At 41.4% G+C, this 23,045-nt stretch overlaps 1 long non-coding RNA gene across 2 annotated transcripts; it reads left to right on the top strand.

The window, feature by feature from the left end:
- The first annotated feature begins 3,122 nt into the window (after positions 1 to 3,122).
- On the top strand, positions 3,123 to 22,073 carry LOC112230183. 2 transcript variants are annotated; one of them, XR_002950279.2, is made up of 8 exons: positions 4,657 to 4,855; positions 6,049 to 6,142; positions 6,233 to 6,336; positions 16,289 to 16,914; positions 17,616 to 17,750; positions 18,314 to 18,346; positions 18,460 to 20,657; positions 20,967 to 22,073. It is a non-coding gene; the product is annotated as an uncharacterized LOC112230183 (long non-coding RNA). The 2 variants fall into 2 exon arrangements; XR_002950281.2 differs by lacking the exons at positions 4,657 to 4,855; positions 20,967 to 22,073 and adding an exon at positions 3,123 to 3,255 and having other exon boundaries at positions 18,460 to 18,770.
- The last annotated feature ends 972 nt before the right edge of the window (positions 22,074 to 23,045 follow it).

Here is a 23,045-nt window from a genome sequence, read left to right as displayed (position 1 = left end):
AAGGAGTGCAGTGCATCTACTCAAAATGTTTCAGGTCTTCTTCGGCTTGTAATCCTTTCACCTGCACCGAAGTGGCTGGTGTGAGGTTCTGTGTTATACACTATAGCCCTTACCATATCATATGTGATGGAATATTATTTGCTGTTGGCTTGTGTGGGTATGTATCTGTGTTACGCAACATAGCTGACTTGAGACATTGTTAACAGTTTCAGGGCCATGGGCCTTTCTCATGATGGAAAAATACAGAATAACATGAAGACAGGAACTGTGCAATGAGTTGTGGGGGCACATTCAGAACGTAGTGTTGCGAGAACAAACTGTCTTTTTTTTGTTAGATAACAGGAGCCAGGTGTGAGATAACTGTATTGAGTGTGTGAGCGCATAGATATTCTACAGTTCTTGCCTACTCCCTTTGTTATAATAAATATCGGAGCGCTACCATCTGCCTCCTGTGTCAGCATTTGGGTCTCGCTTGTGCCCTTATACATACCTTGAGTGATGGGAGAAGTCATTGAGTGGGAACAGACTAGAATGGTAACAAAGAATGACATGTAGCTACAACGTGATGAGGATAGCTAGCTAATATTTTTCTAGCTAGCTACAGTAACTAACATTCTTTGTTAGTGAGGTGATACTAACTATATTAGCTAGCTCAGACTATGAAACTCTGAAAATCAGGGTCTAAACAGCTCTCCAATATATAATTAAAGCATGCTTTTATAAGAACTATACTTGCCAATGCCATAACGAAGTTGTAGAATAACTTTCCTTGTCTGTAATTACACGGTACACTCACGATCAAAAGCTGAAGGACAATTACCCATGAAACCCAGGACTTTGACACTAATAACTCCCAGGAAAGGTTTTGTGGTTGGCTTCTATGGTGAACATGCTCACTCAGTCTCTGTTAAAATCCCCATTGAAACGGTCGCGCACAGTACGTGTGGTACTGAATCACTATTCAAAGGTAACACATACACCAAATGAATGGTGTGATTGGTAAGATTTTTTTTAATACCTTTTAATGGAGTGATTGGTGGCTAATTGGTTGCACCCTCCCCTGACAATTTTTTGGTGTTGTCAAACAGCCACTTTGGTGCAGGTGAAAGTATTACAAGCCGAGGAAGACCTGAAACATTTGAGTAGATGCACTGCACTCCTTTTCAAGTGTTTCCCCCCCTGCTTTTCTGAATAACATCAAATTATTTGTAAATGTAAACTGGTTTATGAGTCTGAAGAGGTGGCTTTCTGCAAAATGTCTCTTTCGTTAATTAACTTCCTAACTATTTAAAGCTAGATGACTAGCTGGTCAGTTTCCACTTAAATTCAAATCATAAAGTTAGCTGGCTAGGTGAATTCGCACGTGGAAACATGGCAGACAAGGACCGCAATTTAGTAAACTCCGATGTCTCGGCGGGTGAAGATTTAACAGACACTGTCAGCTACACAAATGGAGATTCGTCATCCTGGGAAGAATTTGCAGATTACCTGCGTAGTGTGCCAATCCAGCCATACATTTACGTGTATTTACAATATGTGGATAACTACAAATACCTAGGTGTCTGGCTAGACTGTAAACTCCCCTTCCAGACGCACATTAAGCATCTCCAATCAAAAATTAAATCTAGAATCGGCTTCCTATTTCACAACAAAGCTTCCTTCACTCATGCTGCCAAACATACCCTCGTAAAACTGACCATCCTACCGATCCTTGACTTTGGCGATGTCATCTATAAAATAGCCTCCAACACTATACTCAGCAAACTGGATGTAGTCTATCACAGTGCCATCCGTTTTGTCACCAAAGCCCCATATACTACCCACCACTGCGACCTGTACGCTCTCGTTGGCTGGCCCTCGCTTCATACTCGTCGCCAAAGCCACTGGCTACAGGTTATCTACAAGTCTCTGCTAGGTAAAGCCCCACCCTAGCTCAGCTGGCTGGTCACCATAGCAGCACCCACTCATAGCACAGGCTCCAGCAGGTATATCTCACTGGTCACCCCCAAAGCCAATTCCTGGTTGGTCGCCTTTCCTTCCAGTTCTCTGCTGCCACTGACTGGAACGAACTGCAAAAATCACTGAAGCTGGAGATTCCCATCTCCCTCACTAGCCTTAAGAACCAGCTGTCAGAGCAGCTCACAGATCACTGCACCTGTTCATAACCCATCTGTATACAGCCCATCTATCTAGCTCATTCCCATACGGTATTTATTTATTTTGCTCCTTTTGCACCACAGTATCTCTACTTGCACATCCATCTTTTGCACATCTACTATTCCAGTGTTTAATTGCCTTATTGTAATTACTTCGCCACCATGGCCTATTTATTGCGTTAACTCCCTTATTTGCACTCACTGTATAGACTTTGTTTTCTTTTTTTCTACTGTATTATTGACCTGTGTGTTTTGTTCATTCCATGTGTAACTCTGTGTTGTTGTATGTGTCGAACTGCTATGCTTAATCTTGGCCAGGTCGCAGTTGCAAATGAGAACTTGTTCTCAACTAGCTTATGTAACGGATGTGAAACGGCTAGCTAGTTAGCGGTGGTGCGCGCTAAATAACGTTTCAATCGGTGGCGTCACTTGCTCAGAGACCTTGAAGTAGTGGTTCCCCTTGTGGGGACGGTACAAAGTTATACTGTTACACTTACCTGGTTAAATAAAGGTTAAATAAAAAATAATTCGATCCAATGGTCGGAGACCCCCCCCCAACAAAAAAAAATAGCACCATTCTGCACTAACTGTAGTTTTTATTCAGACATTTGTAACAAAACATAATCATAACATTTAAAACGATAAATATATATACAAAAAAATATATATACAAAAATAAGACTCATCAAAAAGTGACAAATAGAAATCAAATAAATACGAATAAAAAATAATTGGATTATTACACTATTACCCTATTGCTAACAAAAAACACGCAGTAGCCTGGGTAGCTCACAAACTAGAATCAGGTCGCCTACTCCGACAAGGTTAATTGACCAACAATCCCACACGGTGACAGATCGTTGACATTACGTGCAAATGAGCGATAGAAAACCGATCGCGCAAATGTCACCATTCGGAAAATATATATATAATATATATAATAATATATTAAAGATTTTGCATGCGTCCCATGCCGCCCCCGGCAAGATGCCGCCCTAAATCCGCCACTGCCACAGAGGAGGAGGAGAAGAGATTACGACACCGAAGAGTCCGAGGAAGAAAGACAGGAGGAGCGGGTTCCAGTCACAGACCCACCAAGGTAGTTTACCATAGTCTATCCACCTTATGTTCAGGCTATATCTATGTTCTGATCAGTTCACTCTCCAAGGAGGCTGGAATCCATTAACGTTACATCAGGTTGGGCTCCTGGCTAGGCTACTCTCCAAATCCAGAGGAAAACAAACGGAATGGAAGGGTGCATTTCAGGTCATGTCCAAAGTGACTTCATTCATGTCTTTTCCGATTTCCCTGAGCAGTAGGGGTGTAATTCATTACGTCTTGCAACGGAAACGGTTTACCGTTTAAGCACCCAACGGAAGCAAACGAAACGGGGCGGGACATACCAGAATCTGTCCAATAGAAACGCTCGTTTTCCGTTTCAAATAAACAGTTTATTTTGTAAAACGTTTTGAAACAGAATAGGCTTAATGAATGCACCCCAGGTCTTGATCCTCGGTGTATGCTGTACTGCCTCTGCCCAGAGGCCCAGGCTTTTTGTGGCACGCTCTATTACAGCTCTGATCTCTGGATGCACAAGGATGTTTTTAAATGTATGGTTCTGCACAGAGCTGGTTTTTGTGGCAGTGTCTATTAGATGCCCACATGTGCTGTAGGAGCCACTGTTCAAGTCCCAATTTCAGTTCTCTAAACTAGTTCCTGGTAGTCATCCAGGGGTGGCAGGGTAGCCTAGTGGTTAGAGTGTTGGACTAGTAACCGGAAGGTTGCAAGGTCAAACCCCCGACCTGACAAGGTACAAATTAGTCGTTCTGCCCCTGAACAGACAGTTAACCCACTGTTCCTAGGCTGTCATTGAAAATAAGAATTTGTTCTTAACTGACTTGCCTAGTTAAATAAAGGTTAAAAAAAATATTACAGATTCGATTTTTGTTTGCATAGTATTTTGTATAGGACAGGCACATCTTTCTGCTTTTCAACCCCATATGTATCTTGCATTTCTCAAACAACAAACAAGACTCAAACAAAGTTAAAAAGGAGCACTTTGTTTCCCTTTTATTATACTGTCACCTTCCAGTAATATGAACATAGTTCACGCCCCACTCGGGCTCTTCTTCCCTTTTATTATACTGTCACCTTCCAGTAATATGAATATAGGATTACTGGTTCAATCCCCTGTCAGGCTCTTCCTCTCTCAATCACGACATAACTGTGAATTGATAATCCCAGCGGTCTCAGGCCTTCGTTGGAACAGGAAGCCCTGTTCACTTTGATGGGATGCCTTGTAAAGAAAGAGGAAATCATGTCTCACTTTGTTAATGAGGTCTTGGACCTCTTGGTTTCCCCTAATTTCATACAGGCCTGGTTTAACAAAAACATCCACACTTTACCTTCATCTACTACTGTAACTGTACTGGGGATATTATCTAGCTGGCTAGCAAATCCATTTAGCAGATATAAGCTAAACATGTTGAACTGACTTAATGAGCACGTCCCATTTGTTACTGTATGTTTGAAACGTCACAGCTGTTCTGGTAGCTAATCATATGTCACGTTACTTGAACCGCAGTTACTATCATCATAGGAGGAACTAGTTAGCTTTACATGCCACACTGAATAATCGGTAAACATTCAGTTGAAATCGGAATATTTAACTTCACAGATAGGAGCGATAAAGTAATTAAGTAAGTAACTAGCTAGGTGGTCGGTAGATAGCTCGCTAACTTCATACAGCTAATGGTAACGTTAGCTAAAAGCTAACGTAGCTGTGAGATACCTAGCTACAAGTTTCACTGTCCTATTTTGTCAATATTCGTGTGAAATTGATTGGACCATCACTTTTGTATAAGTTCCATCTACAATTAAAATTGATTTCTATCAAGAGAACGCTGACATGAAAAGTTTTTGTTTGACCGTGTTTGCTTCAAGGCAAGGATGTTAGCCATTCAGCTAGCTAGCTATTTTCGCTAGATAACTGTGGCAGCTTCCATGAACGTTAACGTTAGACCGCATAGTATCTTTGTTTAGGCAGTAGCTAGCTAACTACCCAATGAAAGTTATATTAGCCACATAACAAGGATATTGTTTTATATTCGTTTATGATTGGCTTCAAGAGCATTTTCTATAATGCACGGTACGGTACATCAGCATGGTAGAATTCAATGGCTTATAGTTCACTCTTACATTTTCTACGTTTGAGCTGATTTTTGATAGCAAATGTCGAATTGAAAACATTATTGAATTTTTCATACTAGCAATTTAGGACTGATGGCTTGGTTAGCTTAACTAGTAACTCTGTTGGTTTGGTTACCAAGGCAACTACTACAGCACTATAGTACATTTTCTTGCTACTTCAGTGGATTGTGGAACACATTTCTACCTGCAAATTAACACATTTCTAGCGGCAAATGTGTTAAAGGTGCACTATGCAGAAATCGCTGTGCCATTTCCTGTTTGCTAAAATTCTAATAGTTTGCCTAATTTAAGTTTAATGACAAAACAGTTTCGAGAATCATTGTATAATCTAAACTGCTGTGAAGTATATTTTCCATAACCAAGCATATTGTATTTTCAGCTGTTTGAAGCTGGTGTACTAAACGGAGAGTAAAAGATGCAAAAACCAAACTTAAGAGCGGAAGCATAGAAATAGTGCACATAGAACATATTTACAACATACACTTGCTTTCAATGAGAACAACAGATCTATAACTCACATTTCTATGTGAATTTGGTCAGTTCGCAGCTCAGGGCTCTATGCCCAACTCTGGAAGAGTAGTTCTGCTAGCGCTTAGCCCCTCATTGATTAACCCTTACATAATGCTATTCATGACAGCATTGATATGATACTCTATTCTATTGCCTGTTACTTGACACACAGGGTAAACATAACCATGGAGGAACCAGGTGCTGATATAGAGGTGACTGTCAAAACTTTGGACTCCCAGAGCCGAAGTTACACTATAGGCGGACAGGTACGTTCTAATTTCCAACAGAGCGCTTTTACAGTAGCCTTACGTATACTGGATATAGGCCTAATCCTCACACCGTTGTCTTTTTCTCAGTTGACAGTGAAAGAGTTCAAGGAGCACATTGCCACTTCAGTGGACAAACAGGCTGATCTACCAGGGCCGAGTTCTGCAGGATGAGAGGACCCTGACAGAGTACAGTGAGTAATGCTGTGTGTCTGTGGAGTTTCCTGGAATCAATACAAAACGGCCACATGCTAATAAACATGAAATTAGTCCAGACAATTTTATCTGGAGCAGCACACAGCTGCAGTGACACATCTGTCAACACAGAACAGAAATGCAGCAAACTGTCAGACATCTTTGTCTATATGTGATCTATAGAATAACTCTCCTATTCCCTTATTCCATGACTTTCAAGGCCAGTAATGCACAGATGTAAGCCTATTATACAACTGCACACCATCAGAACTTGAGTATCCATCATGTAATTGCTGTAAGCCGTTTGGCTGCTTTGCACATCACCTGATAGATTGATGAAGCACCAGTGTCCTCTAAATACACCGTAATCAATGAGCAACAGAATATAATATATGGTTCACTGGCGGCCCTTGGCACCTTAATTGGGGTGGACGGGCTCATAGTAATGGTTGGAATGGAATCAATGGAATGGTATCGACACATCAAACACATGTTTTCCATGTGTTTGATGCCATTCCATTCACCACATTCCAGCCATTATTATGAGCCGTCCTCCCCTCAGCAGCCTCCAGTGATATTGTTGTATAATTTTACAAGATGTCATTTTCCTCTTCTAACATGGAAAAAGATGGCCTCACAGCTTTCAGTGAATACTTTTGTATGATTTTGTCATCGTATGGGCATCATTATTTAAGCATTTAGCCTACCCACTGGGCACACCACGTGGTATAGCCAGCAGCATACCACCCTGCATACCACTGCTGGCTTGCTTTTGAAGCTAAGCAGGGTTGGTCCTAGTCAGTCCCTGGATGGGAGACCAGATGCTGCTGGTGTTGGAAGGCCAGTAGGAGGCACTCTCTAAAAAATATCCCAATGCCCCAGGGCAGAGATTGGGGACACTGCCCTGTGTAGGGTGCTGTCTTTCGGATGGGATGTTAAACGGGTGTCCTGGCTCTCTGAGGTCATTAAAGATCCCATGGCACTTATCGTAAGAGTAGGGGTGTTAAACCCCGGTGTCCTGGCTAAATTCACAATCTGGCCCTCAAACCATCACGGGCCCCTAATAATCCCCAGTTTACAATTGGCTCATTCATCCCCCTGTAATTATTCCCCAGGTCGTTGATGTAAATGAGAATGTGTTCTCAGTCAACTTACCTAGTAAAATAACGGATAAATAAAATAAAATAAAATTTGACTTGGGTAATATTTGGTTGAGATGTTGATCAATGAGATTACGACCTATATTCACTCACACAAAAAGACAGCCAAAAGTTAGTTGAATTTCCAATATGTTATCACTATGCTTTCAACCATTTGAAGAGCACAGCCTAATTCCATTTTGAAAACAATGTCAGATTATTTAGTTGTCACCCATGACTTAATCCCCAAAAGTGATTATTCATCATGACTGGGCCATAAACAATAACTAGTAATACTGTATAATCAAAAAAAGGTTCAAATTCCACCTTTCTGGTAAAAAAAATATTATAAATCAAATTTATTTCAAATCAAATCAAATTTATTTATATAGCCCTTCGTACATCAGCTGATATCTCAAAGTGCTGTACACAAACCCAGCCTAAAACCCCAAACAGCAAGCAATGCAGGTGTAGAAGCACGGTGGCTAGGAAAAACTCCCTAGAAAGGCCAAAACCTAGGAAGAAACCTAGAGAGGAACCAGGCTATGTGGGGTGGCCAGTCCTCTTCTGGCTGTGCCGGGTGGAGATTATAACAGAACATGGCCAAGATGTTCAAATGTTCATAAATGACCAGCATGGTCAATAATTAAGGCAGAACAGTTGAAACTGGAGCAGCAGCACAGTCAGGTGGAAGTTGAAACTGGAGCAGCAATGGCCAGGTGGACTGGGGACAGCAAGGAGTCATCATGTCAGGTAGTCCTGGGGCATGGTCCTAGGGCTCAGGTCAGTTGAAACTGGAACAGCAGCATGGCCAGGTGGACTGGGGACAGCAAGGAGTCATCATGTCAGGTAGTCCTGGAGCTCAGGTCCTAGGGCTCAGGTCCTCTAGAGAGAGAAAAAAGAGAGAAGGAGAGAATTAAAGCCACTTAGATTCACACAGGACACCAATAGGACAGGAGAAGTACTCGATATAACAAACTGACCCCAGCCCCGACACATAAACTACTGCAGCATAAATACTGGAGGCTGAGACAGGAGGGGTCAGGAGACACTGTGGCCCCATCCGAGTCACCCCCGACAGGGCCAAACAGGAAGGATATAACCCCACCCACTTTGCCAAAGCACAGCCCCCACACCACTAGAGGGATATCTTCAACCACCAACTTACCATCCTGAGACAAGGCTGAGTATAGCCCACAAAGATCTCCGCCACGGCACAACCCAAGGGTTGGTGTGAACCAGGGATGACCACAACAGTGAATCAACCCACTCAGGTGACGCACCCCCTCCAGGGACGGCATGAGAGAGCCCCAGTAAGCCAGTGACCCAGCCCCTGTAATAGGGTTAGAGGCAGAGAATCCCAGTGGAAAGAGGGGAACCGGCCAGGCAGAGACAGCAAGGTGTCGTTGAGGTGTCGTCACTTTTGAGAACACAAGCTCAAGTACACAGTACAAATATGATAAAAATAAAATATTTTTTACTCAACAAAACTGCATGAATATAGCTTGAAATGACTTATATGCTTTATAAATATAGCATAATCAAATTATAAAATTACTAAGATTTCACCTTCCTTTTAACTGTGAAATGCATATTTGTATGTTTAGTGTTAGAGAAAATGGGCATGTTTTCTGAAGGTCTCTTTTGATCAAAACGTCTGCCCCAATCACTGTGAACGTCTCACAGACCTTTAGCTTGGCTTCCTGAACTCGTTAGGAACTTACCTTTCATAACATTTTGTCCATCTATGACAGAAAATTGATTTTTTTTGTTTAAAGCCTATGAATTATTTTTACATCAATGGCTATAAATCGATCTCTGAATGCGCTACCGTGATGAAATCATTTTCTCCTGCTGCGCTAGGATGTTGGTTGCATGTAATGATTGCAGGCATGTGCTTTGTCCGTGGCTCAGTTGCTGTGACGTGGTGTTCAGCCAGGAGTTGATGAACAGTCCAAAAAGCGATGTCACACAGGCTCAGTAATACTAATGTGTTGGTGTGAACCAGGGCTGTCGCTCAGTGGAAGCCATTTTCGATCTACGGTATCCACAGAGCGATTTATAAGTGAAAATGTCGGTCGGTACCAGAACCATGCAGGACCCTTAACCATCTAGCAGGTTTTAAAAGCACAGCAAAGTTCTAATGGGAATACAATGTCAGAAATGTTGTTTATTTATACAACAGATTGTGTTATCACTGTGCTTCATCTAATAGCAGAACCAAATGACCTGGGATTGCAGTTTAGATTACATTAAAAAAGACATGGGGCAAGTGATCAATTCCGTTTGAGATGTTACGCATGTTATGTTATGCATTCGGAAAGTATTCAGAACCCTTGACCTTTCCACATTTTGTTATGTTACAGCCTTATTCTTAAATTGATGAGGAAAAAGCCAATCTACACACAATACCCCATAATGACAAAGCAAAAACAGATTTTTAGACGTGTTAGAAAATGTATAAAACTGAAATATCACATTTACATAAGTATTCAGACCCTTTGTTGAAGCACCTTTGGTAGCGATTACAGCTTTGACTCTTCTTGGGTCTGACGCTACAAGCTTGGCACACCTGTATTTGGGGAGTTTCTCCCATTCTTATCTGCAGATCCTCTCAAGCTCTGTCAGGTTGGATGTGGACCGTTGCTGCACAGCTATTTTCAGGTCTCTCCAGAGATGTTCGATCGGGTTCAAGTCCGGGCTCTGGCTGGGCCACTCAAGGACATTCAGAGACTTATCCCGAAACCACTCATGCGTTGTCTTGGCTGTGTTGTCCCTGTTAGACTGGGGTGAATGTTCACCTTCGGAGGTCCTGAGGACTCTAGAGAAGGTTTTCATTAAGGATCTCTCTGTACTTTGTTTGGTTCATCTTTCCCTCGATCCTGACTATGATATGACAAATCCTACCATGGTCAGTGCAGACGCCAGTAGTTATGGGTTAGGATGGTCCTACTACAGAAACACAGTGGACAGTTAAAGCCAGTAGCTTATTGCTCCAGGACTCTCACAGATGCAAATAAGCGCCATGGACAGATAGAAAAGGAGTGACTGGGCATATGAGAAGTTTACCAGATATCTGTATGGCCTAGATACATTCACACTGCAGAGTGATCAAACTTCTTATTCCACTAATAAACTGTGAAGACCTTGACTTAGTGCCTGTCAGAGACGGTTCATGCGCATGATGTGTTATAACCCTACAGCCAAGTATGTGCCGGGGAAACGGCTTGTTATAGCATATACCCTTTCCAGACATCCCCAGTCAGCCGTTACACAAGATATCGCAGGGCTGACCAGTGAAATCGAGGCCTATAAGGATGCAGTTCATAAGGATGCAGTTCATACAGCATGGCCTATCTCAACCAACAAGCTGGATGTCGTCAAGAAGGAGACCCAACCAGATGCAGAGCTGCAGATGGTGAAACACTATGTGACAACAGGATGCCCTAAGTATGCAGCCAAAGTACCAGACAAGGTGCAAGCCTACTACACCCCCCGACAGAACCTCTCAATGACACAAGGACTAATGTTGTATGGAGATAGAATAGTAGTACCACAAAATATGAGAACTGAAATGTTAAAGCGCATACTCAACAGCCATCAGGGCGTTGTGGAGGGCCGGGAGCGAGCTACAGGTAGTGTGTGGTGGCCTTGAATAAGTAAAAACAGGAAATGGTCAGGAAATAGTCCGTACATGCAAAGACTGCCACGAGTCCGAACCTACTCAGAGGAGGGAGCCTCTGATCACCACTCCACTCCCCAGTCGCCCATGGGAAAGAATAGCAGCTGACATATGTGAGCTCAACAAGCAAAACTACTTGGTAGTTGTGGAGTATTTTTCTAGATGTATATAGAAATATCTTACCTCAAAGACGTGTCAGGAGAAACTACAAGAGCTAAACTGAAGAACATCTTCGCCTGTTTAGGATGCCCAAATATTCTAATTACAGACAATGCTCCACAGTTCTCAGCTAGAGCTTTCACGCAATTCTCTAAGGACTATGATTTCAGACACATTACCACCAACCCTCCCTACGCCCAAGCAAATGGTGAAGCAGAGAGAGCAGTGCAGACAGCCAAAGGGATCCTGAAACAGACTGACCCATTCCTAGCGCTCCTACAGAGCAACACCACAGCCCAGCACAGCTCCGCACCACAGTCCCCACCCTGGAGGTTAACCTACAACCAGCGTGGCCAGACCTCCAGCAGGTGAGACGTGTTGACCTATAGAGCAAAGCAGAGCTTCATGCGTGTCTACAACAACAGGTATAAAGTCAGAACCCCTTCCAGAACTCCAGCACTGTCACACCCTGATCTGTTTCACCTGTCTTTGTGCTTGTCTCCACTCCCCCTCCAGGTGTCGCCCATCTTCCCCATTATCCCCTGTGTATTTATACCTGTGTTCTCTGTTTGTCTGTTGCCAGTTTGTCTTGTTTGTCAAGTCAATCAGTGTGTTTTGTTGTCAGCTCCTGCTTTTCCCAGTCTCTTTTTCTCGCCCTCCTGGTTTTGACCCTTGCCTGTCCTGACTCTGAGCCCGCCTGTCTGACCACTCTGCCTGCCCCTGAGCCTGCCTGCCGACCTGTACCTTTGTCCCATCTCTGCATTGTTGACCTCTGCCTGCCTGCTGTCCGGTACCGTTGCCCCACCTCTGGTTTACTGACCCCTGCCTGCCTTGACCTGTCTTTTGCCTGCCCCTGTTGGAATATTAAACCATTGTCAATTCGACTGCTTCAGTGCTTCCAACAGTGTGACACACCCAGGTCATACATGGTCCCGACAGATACGGGAGTGCTGCGCAGGAATCCACGCCACCTGAAACCACTCCGCAGTGCTTCAGAGACTTGTCAAAAGGGTGGAGAGGAACACCCAGAGTGTGACACAGAGTTGCACTTACCTATTCCAGGTGCCCACCTCCTGTCACAGAACCAAAGACTCCAGTACACAGGACTTCTTGTGGTACAGTTGTCAAACCACCAGACAGATATGGAGAGCATAACGCACAGCCTGCATAATGTGACAGAAGAACCCCACTGCAGCTATGAATGTGACTGGCAGTCCACCCAGCTCACCGTAGGGTAATATATAGTTAGTGTTGAAGAAACAACAACTGTTTTTATGGAATGTTAAAGACAGAAAATTAGTTGATGTTTCATGAGTTGTTGAACTTTAAAGACAGAAAAGTTTGTTTATGAATTCATATGTTGAGGCAAGTTAATTACAGAGTGATGAACTATAAACATTGTGTTGTGTTGATTTTAGAAACATATGTCTTGAAAGGGTGATGTGTTGTATTGGAACTATTTTATTATAGTGCATGGCACAGGTATGTTCATGACGTCATATTCAAGGTGATTGGGCAAGTTGGTCCGCGTGCATCCGTCGTAACATTGAAGACAGTCTCCTGTGTTACGTTACTTATTGTTTCGTTAAAGTCAACCAAAGTGATATTCACCTCAAGATTCTTCTCATAAAGCATAACACTACAGTGACCATGATAACATCATCCGGTGGTTGAAATTTCACCCTCAAAACATCCGTTTAAGGTTGATTACTTTTTTCATCTCTAATGTATTTTCCACATAGGTTCCATGTCACGATTACATTGACAAGTTACGTTGAAACAATGTTGATTCAACCAGTTTGTGCCTAATGATCAGATGTGCTTTTCAGCATTACATTTGGAACTTTATCGGTGTGACGTTGCTGGTATGTATATAGAGAGAGAGAATTAAATAATGTCAGGCATATTCCATTAAGAGACAAAGAACCCCTGAAATGTTGATCCGACTATACCAATTGGAAGCAGTGTTCTCTTTGTTATCCTCAAAACGTTAACACGACTCAAATGAATATGCACAATATTGTTATTCACAAATCAGAAAACAAGGACGTCCTATGAAGGTCTACCTGTTCAGGCTCACATTTTCAGGAAAACTCCTGGCCCTAATGCTTACAACAAGGATAATTCATTACATTGACACTGCTTGGTAGTTACTCTAGCGCTGTGATACTGTCTTACAAAACAAGAACCTGTGGGATGTGCATTACCAGTGTAGACTGCAGAAATGACAGTCATATTGAAACCCATCCACCAACATGGGGGCTGATGGAGGGTGAGGAGAATAGGTGTAGAAGCAGGCCTATTTCCTAAAATTGGATCAAAGTTAAACACTTCTTACTTTAAAGGCCACCCACCCAAAAAGACTTATAGGTAATAATATTGACATTTTTCGGTCCCGCTTCATAAACCATGGTACAAAACCGTTTTGGTATGTGGGCCTTTGGACTATGTGGGATGGTGGAAAGTTGTGCTAACAAGAAAGTGGTTAATGATTACCACAATCCTAAAAAGTTTAAAGCTCAGTCCGGACACAGAAAGATCAAGCCTAGAAAAAGCACTCAATTACCAGGTTTCTTTTAGGCCACAAGTTGATTTGAAGTAGTTCAGGTATGTTAGAGGCCATGGGTAGTTGGGTCAGCTCTTCACCCCCTGCTCCCAACCAGTCTTCCTATCTACAAGCAGTCTCAATACCCGACAGGTAAGAGAGAGATGCAGATGCGATATCTGTTTTTAGTACTATTGACCTATTAATTAGGTTCCTATGCACAAGCGATGATATATCAAAACCTCATGAGCCCTTCATGATAATTCTCAAAAGATTATTTTGGTCTTTAATTTATTTACAAAAAACATGTGACCCATAATTAAGTTTTATTATATTTAACCTTAATTTTTAAAGGGAGTCATTGGGTTACACACACATACAGTGGGGCAAAAAAGTATTTAGTCAGCCACCAATTGTGCAAGTTCTCCCACTTAAAAAGATGAGAGGCCTGTAATTTTTTTCATAGGTACACTTCAACTATGACAGACAAAATGAGAAAAAAAATCCAGAAAATCACATTGTAGTATTTTTTTATGAATTTATTTGCAAATTATGGTGGAAAATAAGTATTTGGTCACCTACAAACAAGCAAGATTTCTGGCTCTCACAGACCTGTAACTTCTTCTTTAAGAGGCTCCTCTGTCCTCCACTCGTTACCTGTATTAATGGAACCTGTTTGAACTTGTTATCAGTATAAAAGACACCTGTCCACAACCTTAAACAGTCACACTCCAAACTCCACTATGGCCAAGACCAAAGAGCTGTCAAAGGACACCAGAAACAAAATTGTAGACCTGCACCAGGCTGGGAAGACTGAATCTGCAATAGGTAAGCAGCTTGGTTTGAAGAAATAAACTGTGGGAGCAATTATTAGGAAATGGAAGACATACAAGACCACTGATAATCTCCCTCGATCTGGGGCTCCACGCAAGATCTCACCCCGTGGGGTCAAAATGGTCACAAGAACGGTGAGCAAAAATCCCAGAACCACCTAGTGAATGACCTGCAGAGAGCTGGGACCAAAGTAACAAAGCCTACCATCAGTAACGCACTACGCCGCCAAGGACTCAAATCCTGCAGTGCCAGACGTGTCCCCCTGCTTAAGCCAGTACATGTCCAGGCCCGTCTGAAGTTTGCTAGAGAGCATTTGGATGATCCAGAAGAAGATTGGGAGAATGTCATATGGTCAGATGAAACCAAAATAGAACTATTTGGTAAAAACTCAACTCGTCGTGTTTGGAGGACAAAGAATGCTGAGTTGCATCCAAAGAACACCATACCTACTGTGAAGCATGGGGGTGGAAACATCATGCGCTGGGGCTGTTTTTCTGCAAAGGGACCAGGACGACTGATCCGTGTAAAGGAAAGAATGAATGGGGCCATGTATTGTGAGATTTGAGTGAAAACCTCCTTCCATCAGCAAGGGCATTGAAGATGAAACGTGGCTGGGTCTTTCAGCATGATAATGATCCCAAACACACCGCCCGGGCAACGAAGCAGTGGCTCCGTAAGAAGCATTTCAAGGTCCTGGAGTGGCCTAGCCAGTCTCCAGATCTCAACCCCCATAGAAAATCTTTGGAGGGAGTTGAAAGTCCGTGTTGTCCAGCAACAGCCCAAAAACATCACTGCTCTAGAGGAGATCTGCTTGGAGGAATGGGCCAAAATACCAGCAACAGTATGTGAAAACCTTGTGAAGACTTACAGAAAACGTTTGACCTCTGTCATTGCCAACGAAGGGTATATAAAATAGTATTGAGAAACTTTTGTTATTGACCAAATACTTATTTTCCACCATAATTTGCAAATAAATTCATAAAAAATCCTACAATGTGATTTTCTGGATTTTTTTTTTCTCATTTTTTTTCTCATTTTGTCTGTCATAGTTGAAGTGTACCTATGATGAAAATTACACTCATCTTTTTAAGTGGGAGAATTTGCACAATTGGTGGCTGACTAAATACTTTTTTGCCCCACTGTACAAGGAGTCAACTTTGAGTAAAAACGGACAATGAGTCACTTTTACAAGTGAGCCCTGCAAACATCATACAAAATGCAGTTTGCTGTACAGACTTCCCACCATATGTGGTTTGACTTGAAAGTGTTGTAATTGGAGTCTTACAAGCATACAGTATATGGTTTACAGAAAATCCACATGATTTCACAATTCATTTCTTTTTTCTGTAATGGCTGGATATGGACAGCACCTCAACAAATGGTTTTTCAGTTTCAGATGTAGTTTTTGAATTATTTCACATTTATCACCTTGGCCTTTCCCTTGTCATCTTACACTTTCCCCACCCACTGTTTTCTCACTCTGGTGGTCATTTTTTTGTCAGTAATGTTTTAAAATAGATGTTTTCTTTCCTATAATTCTGCCCTTCTCTCTTTTCTTCCTTCCTTTCTCTCTCTCGCTCTCTCACTCACAGTATCTTGGCAAATGGTACATCATTGCAGCGGCTGGTGTGAAGGAGTCGGATGTGCAAGCTGTTCAGACAGATGGACAGCACTGTGTTTCACCTGAATCAGACCTCTGAAAAGGCACTACTGTTGACCGGAGCCATGCGCGTTTAAGAGACCAGCTAAAACGCCATGCGCGTTTTAGCTGACACACAATCATACTGGCAGAGAAGCCCACTTGGGGAATGTCCCAATAATCTCTCCTTCCTGAAGTGTGCACTTGTTCACTACTCCCCAGGAATATAAAAGCATTGGATTTGGATATGCATGGGCTAAAGGGAGTTTCTTTTAACAGTAATGAGAAACGGAAGAAGAGAGCGATTATTTGGAACACGTCCTTGGTCTGTTTCTGACCCAGATTTGACCCAGTTGTACACAGTTCAACAGGCTTAATTACACCGTATATGGCGTTGCAATGCTTGTGGACTATTCTACCCTGACTAACATTTTCAAAGCGTCAGTGTTGTTTACAAAATTACAGTAGACGCTGTCTGTGTGATAATGCACATATCTTTCCATTTTAGGGGTGGTCATTGCGTTATGAAAAACTGGACCTATACTATTCAGTCTGGAAAAGATTATTTGACATCACAAGGTAACTCACAACCACTCCCACTAACTTAGGTGCAACTTTTAATTAGAGTTTTCTTTTCTTATCTCAGACTTTGAATGGGCCAATGAGTATCTCGGCCCATAGAAAAAGTATTGGGACAGTGACATGTTTTTTTGTTGTTTTGGCTCTGTACTCCAGCACTTTGGATTTTAAATGATACAATGACTGTGAAGTTAAAGTGAGTGCAGACTGTCAGCTTTAATTTGAGGGTATTTTGATCCATATCGTGTGAACCGTTTAGAAATTACAGCACATTTTGTACATCGTTCCCCCATTTTAGGGGACCAAAAGTATTGGGACAAATTCACTTATGTGTATTAAAGTAGTGCAAAAGTTTAGTATTTGGTCCCAAAGTTAGACACGCAAATATCATACCCCCAAAACATGATAACCTCTCACCATTACAATGTCAGGAGAGGTTAGCGTTTTTTGGGGGGGGTATGATAGAGGCTTAACAAACTTTCTCACTCACTCAAAAAGTGCTGTACTTTCTAAACGGTTAAATCGATATGGTTCAAAATACCCTCAAATTAAAGCTGGCAGTCTGCACTTCATACAGAGCCAAAACAACAACAAATGTTCCACTGTCCCAATACTTTTGGAGCTCACTGTATGTGTGAACAAAACTTGAGCAAAATTATGTTAGCCCATTGAATAATTAATTCCCTGTTGGTTTGACACAGGCAGGCCTGAGCTGCAAACTCTAGTGTGGAGTGGAGAGTGGCTGAACTGCAACCAGTGTATCCTGCTGCAGGAGATGGAGCGTCACTTGGATCCACTAGAGACACACAACACCCTCAACAGATTCATGCTTTACGGTCAGCAAAGGAGTCATCAATGATTCCATACTGTGATGGAATACCAGGAATCGAAGCAAAGCTGAGAATCTAAGAATTGAGATGCATACTATTATTAATACATCACATTGCTGTTTAATTAATTATTGCATGCATACAATGTACATATTACATTTGATGTGTTTTAAATTGTATAACAAGGACATGGTATAGCTGCCCAAAGGGTTAATGTGCTTAGAGATGCAAAGAATATTTGCATGTTTGCACTGTGGTCCTCAATGAAAATCGTGACAGTGCCTTATTGGATAATAAAGTGGGGAAGGCGTTTCGGACCCAAACGGCTTGTATAAACATGGACAGATTTGTCCATCTCCCTCAAGAGAAAGGTTTCTGGTTTTGGTACATAATCTAACCTAACTATAGAACAAATGGACTTGGACCACCAGAGAAAATATATATTTTCTAATATCTAAAATAGCATATGTCTCATTGAACTGTTTTATTTATATATATATATTATATATGTGTGTGTTTCTTTCAGATATATATATATATATATGTGTGTGTGTGTATGTTTCTTTCAGAGCTTTGTCATTTAAACAAGGCGTAGCACTGAGGTAAGAATCAAAATTATTCATTCACTTTTATGTTTATGCACTTATCACTACTGCTCTTCCATTTTGTGGTTATTAGATTACATTTGCTCATCCATCGCCACAATCTATTACAGGCTGCCTGCTATGTGTTGGAGTCTTCCATCAAGATCATGCTATGCATCGAAATAGGTTTCCTTTTGAGAGTTTATTATTAGCGTATTGCCCACTCTAACTTTGATCTAACTCAGAAACGTGGAACTAATTCAAATGAAGAACTCTCCTCTCATTTCCCATGTGTAATAGTAAAAACAAAGTGGAACTAATTCAAATGAAGAACTCTCCTCTCATTTCCCATGTGTAATAGTAAAAACAAAGTGGAACTAATTCAAATGAAGAACTCTCCTCTCATTTCCCATGTGTAATAGTAAAAACAAAGTGGAACTAATTCAAATGAAGAACTCTCCTCTCATTTCCCATGTGTAATAGTAAAAACAAATAAACAGAAAAAAAGAACAGCTTCTCCAAGTCTATTCCAAAGTCTCAGAATGTTTAGAATGGCACTAATGACCGAGGCGTAGACGTCTCAGCATTTTCCATTGCTCATTTAAACTTGCAGTGACATGGCACACAGTTATCAAGTTTTCGAAGAAGGGCCTATTTCCAGGCAAATATTTCAATTTCACGCATTTCTCTTTTTGTGAGGGATGACTTAACTGTCATGGTTCACTGAACTGCATTGTTCCACTCTTTTTGCCTACCTCCATCAGTGGAGGCTGCTGAGGGGAGGACTGCTCATAATAATGTCTGGAATGGAGTCAATGGAATGGCATGAAACACCTTTGACTCCATTCCAGCCATTATTATGAGCAGTCCTCCCCTCAGCAGCCTCCGTTGACCTCTATCTAAATACCATTCATCAATTTAGAAAAGAATCCAGGGCTAGTTTACCGGGGGAGTAGCCTCCCACGCAGTTACACTTACAGTGCAGGGGAAATTCCCATGATGCTGCAGACGGAGCAGAGGCTCAGAGCACACTGTCGTTCACAACTAGAGTGGTCATCCACAGTTCTCTTCTTCATTTGCTCTAATGTAATAATACACAGGGTGACTGAAAGCAGAAACGGTGAAATTTGCTTTCACTTGTCCTTTTATTTCTTGTAAGGTTATTTCTTTGACCTGCAGTTCGAAATCAAGAAAATATGGGTATATGAAGGGGTAGACTAGGGATTTGGGGTGCATTGGATACATTGTACATGTCATTTCTATGGCTTAAATACAATAACATTTGAGGCCAGACTCCCATGTCTGGTCCTATAAAAACACCTACAGTATACACTACATAGCTAACAATGTCACCATTCAAGTACCTCTGTGTTTCAACTATGCCCGGGGCTAATATGAATGTCAGAAAATATCCTGAAACCATGATGAAATCCTTGTCTCGCTCCCTCCCCCTCTCCACTTATCTCTCTGATTTACGCACTTTCAAAGACTTGTGACGCACCAACATGAAGACACTTGACTTCCCAGATGCACTTTGGCATGAAACAACTTGTTGACCGACAGAAAGTACAGAGTACAGTGTAAGAATTTACTTCCTGTCTCTGTCAGAATGACTTTAGATCCTTACCTTTCTCTCACCTGTACGATGTCCATAATAGGACAGCCTCAATCTCAGCAGGACATCTTTCAGTCTCAGTAGGACTTGTTTCAATAAGTTAATATAGTCACAGTACGGCAGAGATTCTATTCCCAGTGTGTTCCTCTTCATTTCAGTATAGTTTCTCAAATATCAATGCCATTTACAGTATATGAAAACATATCTTGTTAAGCCCAAGAATAGGAAGTCAAACTCCCCTGCATAATATTTCATTACTGTCAAACGATGGTTCTTCCAGCCCACCTCTAACACAGCTGATTGTTGTTGAGCAGTTCGCTAGTTATATTGATGAGCAGTTCACTAGTGAAACACTAATCAGATGGTAGTGCTGGGCAGAAACACCCTTTAGTTCTCCCTGACCAGGAATGGTGACCGCTGGTGTATATACCAATATTGAGCCGAACACATCTACGAAGCTGTACAGATTGACATCAAATGATCTAAAACTGGACAGAAACTGATCAATGATATGAAACTGGACAGAAACTGATCAATGATCTAAAACAGAACAGAAACAGAATAGAAACTGAACAGAACATGATTAGATTGATGCCAGAAGGTTTCTGCTTTCAACAACAGTAGTGCCTGAACTTCTGCATTTCAGGAAGATGGGGAAAAGACTTAAAGGCTAACATGATTGAAGGCCTTGTCTGAGAACTTTGCCTGCATTGGGTAAGCACCTAAACCGTCTGTGGCATGTCAAGAAAAGCACAGGTTGATTGGGGATGCCCCATGGAGCAAGAAACCAAGAGCAGGAAAGTTACATAGAAATCTACCAACAAACGCTCTCTCCTTCTCTCGCTCTCACTTTCGCTCTCTCCACTTTCTAAAAGTTACTTTCAGTCCTGTTTATGAAATCAACAGTGTTCAACTTCACGCATCTGCATTTCCATACCCTATGGCTATTTCCATACCCCATGTATAAGGAATCAAGGTAAGACCTAAGTGCAGACTGTGTGAAGTAACCATGTTTAATGACAGGTCAAGGCAGGTACGGGTCGATAATCCAGAGTGGGAGCCAAGGTACAGGACGGCAGGCAGACGGGCTCAGAGTCAGGACAGGCAATGGTCAAAACCTGGAGGGTGAGAAAAGAGACTGGGGAAAAGCAGGATCTGAGAAACAAAACGCTGGTTCACTTGACAAACAAGACGACCTGGCAACAGACAAACAGAGAACACAGGTATAAGTACCCAGGGGATAATGGGGAAGATGGGCGACACCTGGAGGGGGTGGAGACCAGCACAAGGACCGATGAAACAGATCAGGGCATGACACTGGCTATTTCCATGCCCTATGTATGTAAAGTCAGATTGAGTCACTGTGGCTGCCAGCTGGTTTATGAAACCATGAAGAAAACTCCCTGTCATGTTTTTGTACCTGTGGAACCCACTGACACTGACCTATAAATATGTGTGGGAAATCACATGCCACCCACATCTGTCAATGTTGTGCCTGACTCATCTGTAGCCTTACTAGCCTATAGTTCCTCGCCACAGGGATGATAGTGGTTCTGTCACCTTCTCTTTGTCTGTACTGTCATACTTGAATAAAAGTAAAGATACCTTAATAGAAAATGACTCAAGTAAAAGTGAAAGAGAACTGAATTTTAAAACGGATTCTAAATGCATTTGACATGTTGAATATGTGAAGCTATGGTAAATTTGATAGTTTGCAAATGTGATACGCAGACAATGTATGCAATATCCACCACATTGAAACAGAATATATAAATATTGAATTTGAATTTTCAATTAAGTTGTAATATAATTTTAAATCTGAATGCAATATTCATTCAATTACTTTTTCAAATCATGAAATACAAGTTAAATTGATTAATTCTATGATTAAATGTGTGCATTACAAATGTAAAAATATTGCATTTGAATTCAGTATCTTAATGTAAATTTAAAAAATGTTGAATTCAAATATAGTTTCTGTTGTATTGAAATCGCTCTGTAATTGCTCCAATCGTTCCTTTTCTGTTCCGCATCTGAAATGTACTTTTGGGTGTCAGGAGAAATGTATGGGAGTAAAAAGTACATATTTTCTTTAGGAATGTAGTGGAGTAAAAGTGTTAAAAACATTTTGAAATGGTAAAGTGATCAATATTATAAAAATAAAAAAACAGCTGAAAACCCGATGTTTCCATGTCAAATGGTTTTGTTATTTTTCAGTCTTCTGTGATGTATATAAAGTGTAATATTGGGATGCAAACTCAAAATAGAATACATTTAAACCAGATCTGACATGGTGCAGGTGTCTTCTTTTTTTTAAAGACCATAACCAATGTGTGTGAGGTGTATGCTTTGGTTTCAAAGTAGATTTGTTTAAGACTACCAAGAACACTCTGTGACCCTAATTTAGCCCACTGCAGTAAAAAGTAGTGCTTCAAAGTATTTTTCTTAGGGTAAATCCATTTGAATTCAGTCGCTTTTTGAAAGCATCCCTTTTGATTTAAACAAAAAATGTCATACATGTATGCCACCATACCATGAAACATCCATGTCTTCATCACCGGAAAATATAGATCATGTAAAATAGGGTCTAAACTACAATTTATGGGGGGAAAAATCTGAGTTTATGCATTCAAACTCAAACGTTTGAGGTTCTTGTGTTGTGCTCGCCATCCGTTGAGACACAACATGCTCTTGAATACAGGGTGGGTGTCATTTCAATCATAGAAATATTATTCATAGAATGGACATATCCCTTCAGACCACTGCAATTTAGCTGGTACACCATTGACATTTTAATTGAATTGACATTTTTACTTCTAATTACTACTACAAAGATAGTCACCGGTCCACCTACTGTTGAATGTAAACTTACATTTTTATTCTATTATCTATAGTTCTATGATTTCAATAGGTTTCCTATGGAAGATTGACAGTATCATTTAAAAAACATATTCCCATTCAAGACAAAGGAGATGATTGTGGACTACAAGAAAAAGGAGAACCAAGCACGCCACCATTCTCATTGATGGAGCTGTAGTGGAGCAGGTTGAGAGCTTCAAGTTCCTTGGTGTCCACATCACCAACAAACTAACGTGGTCCAAG

This window comes from Oncorhynchus tshawytscha, linkage group LG23 (genome assembly GCF_018296145.1).
Source record: "Oncorhynchus tshawytscha isolate Ot180627B linkage group LG23, Otsh_v2.0, whole genome shotgun sequence".
In the NCBI taxonomy this organism is placed as follows: Eukaryota; Metazoa; Chordata; class Actinopteri; order Salmoniformes; family Salmonidae; genus Oncorhynchus; species Oncorhynchus tshawytscha.
The sequence above is the reverse complement of the archived record's forward strand: the minus strand, read 5'-3'. Positions and strand labels throughout refer to the sequence as shown.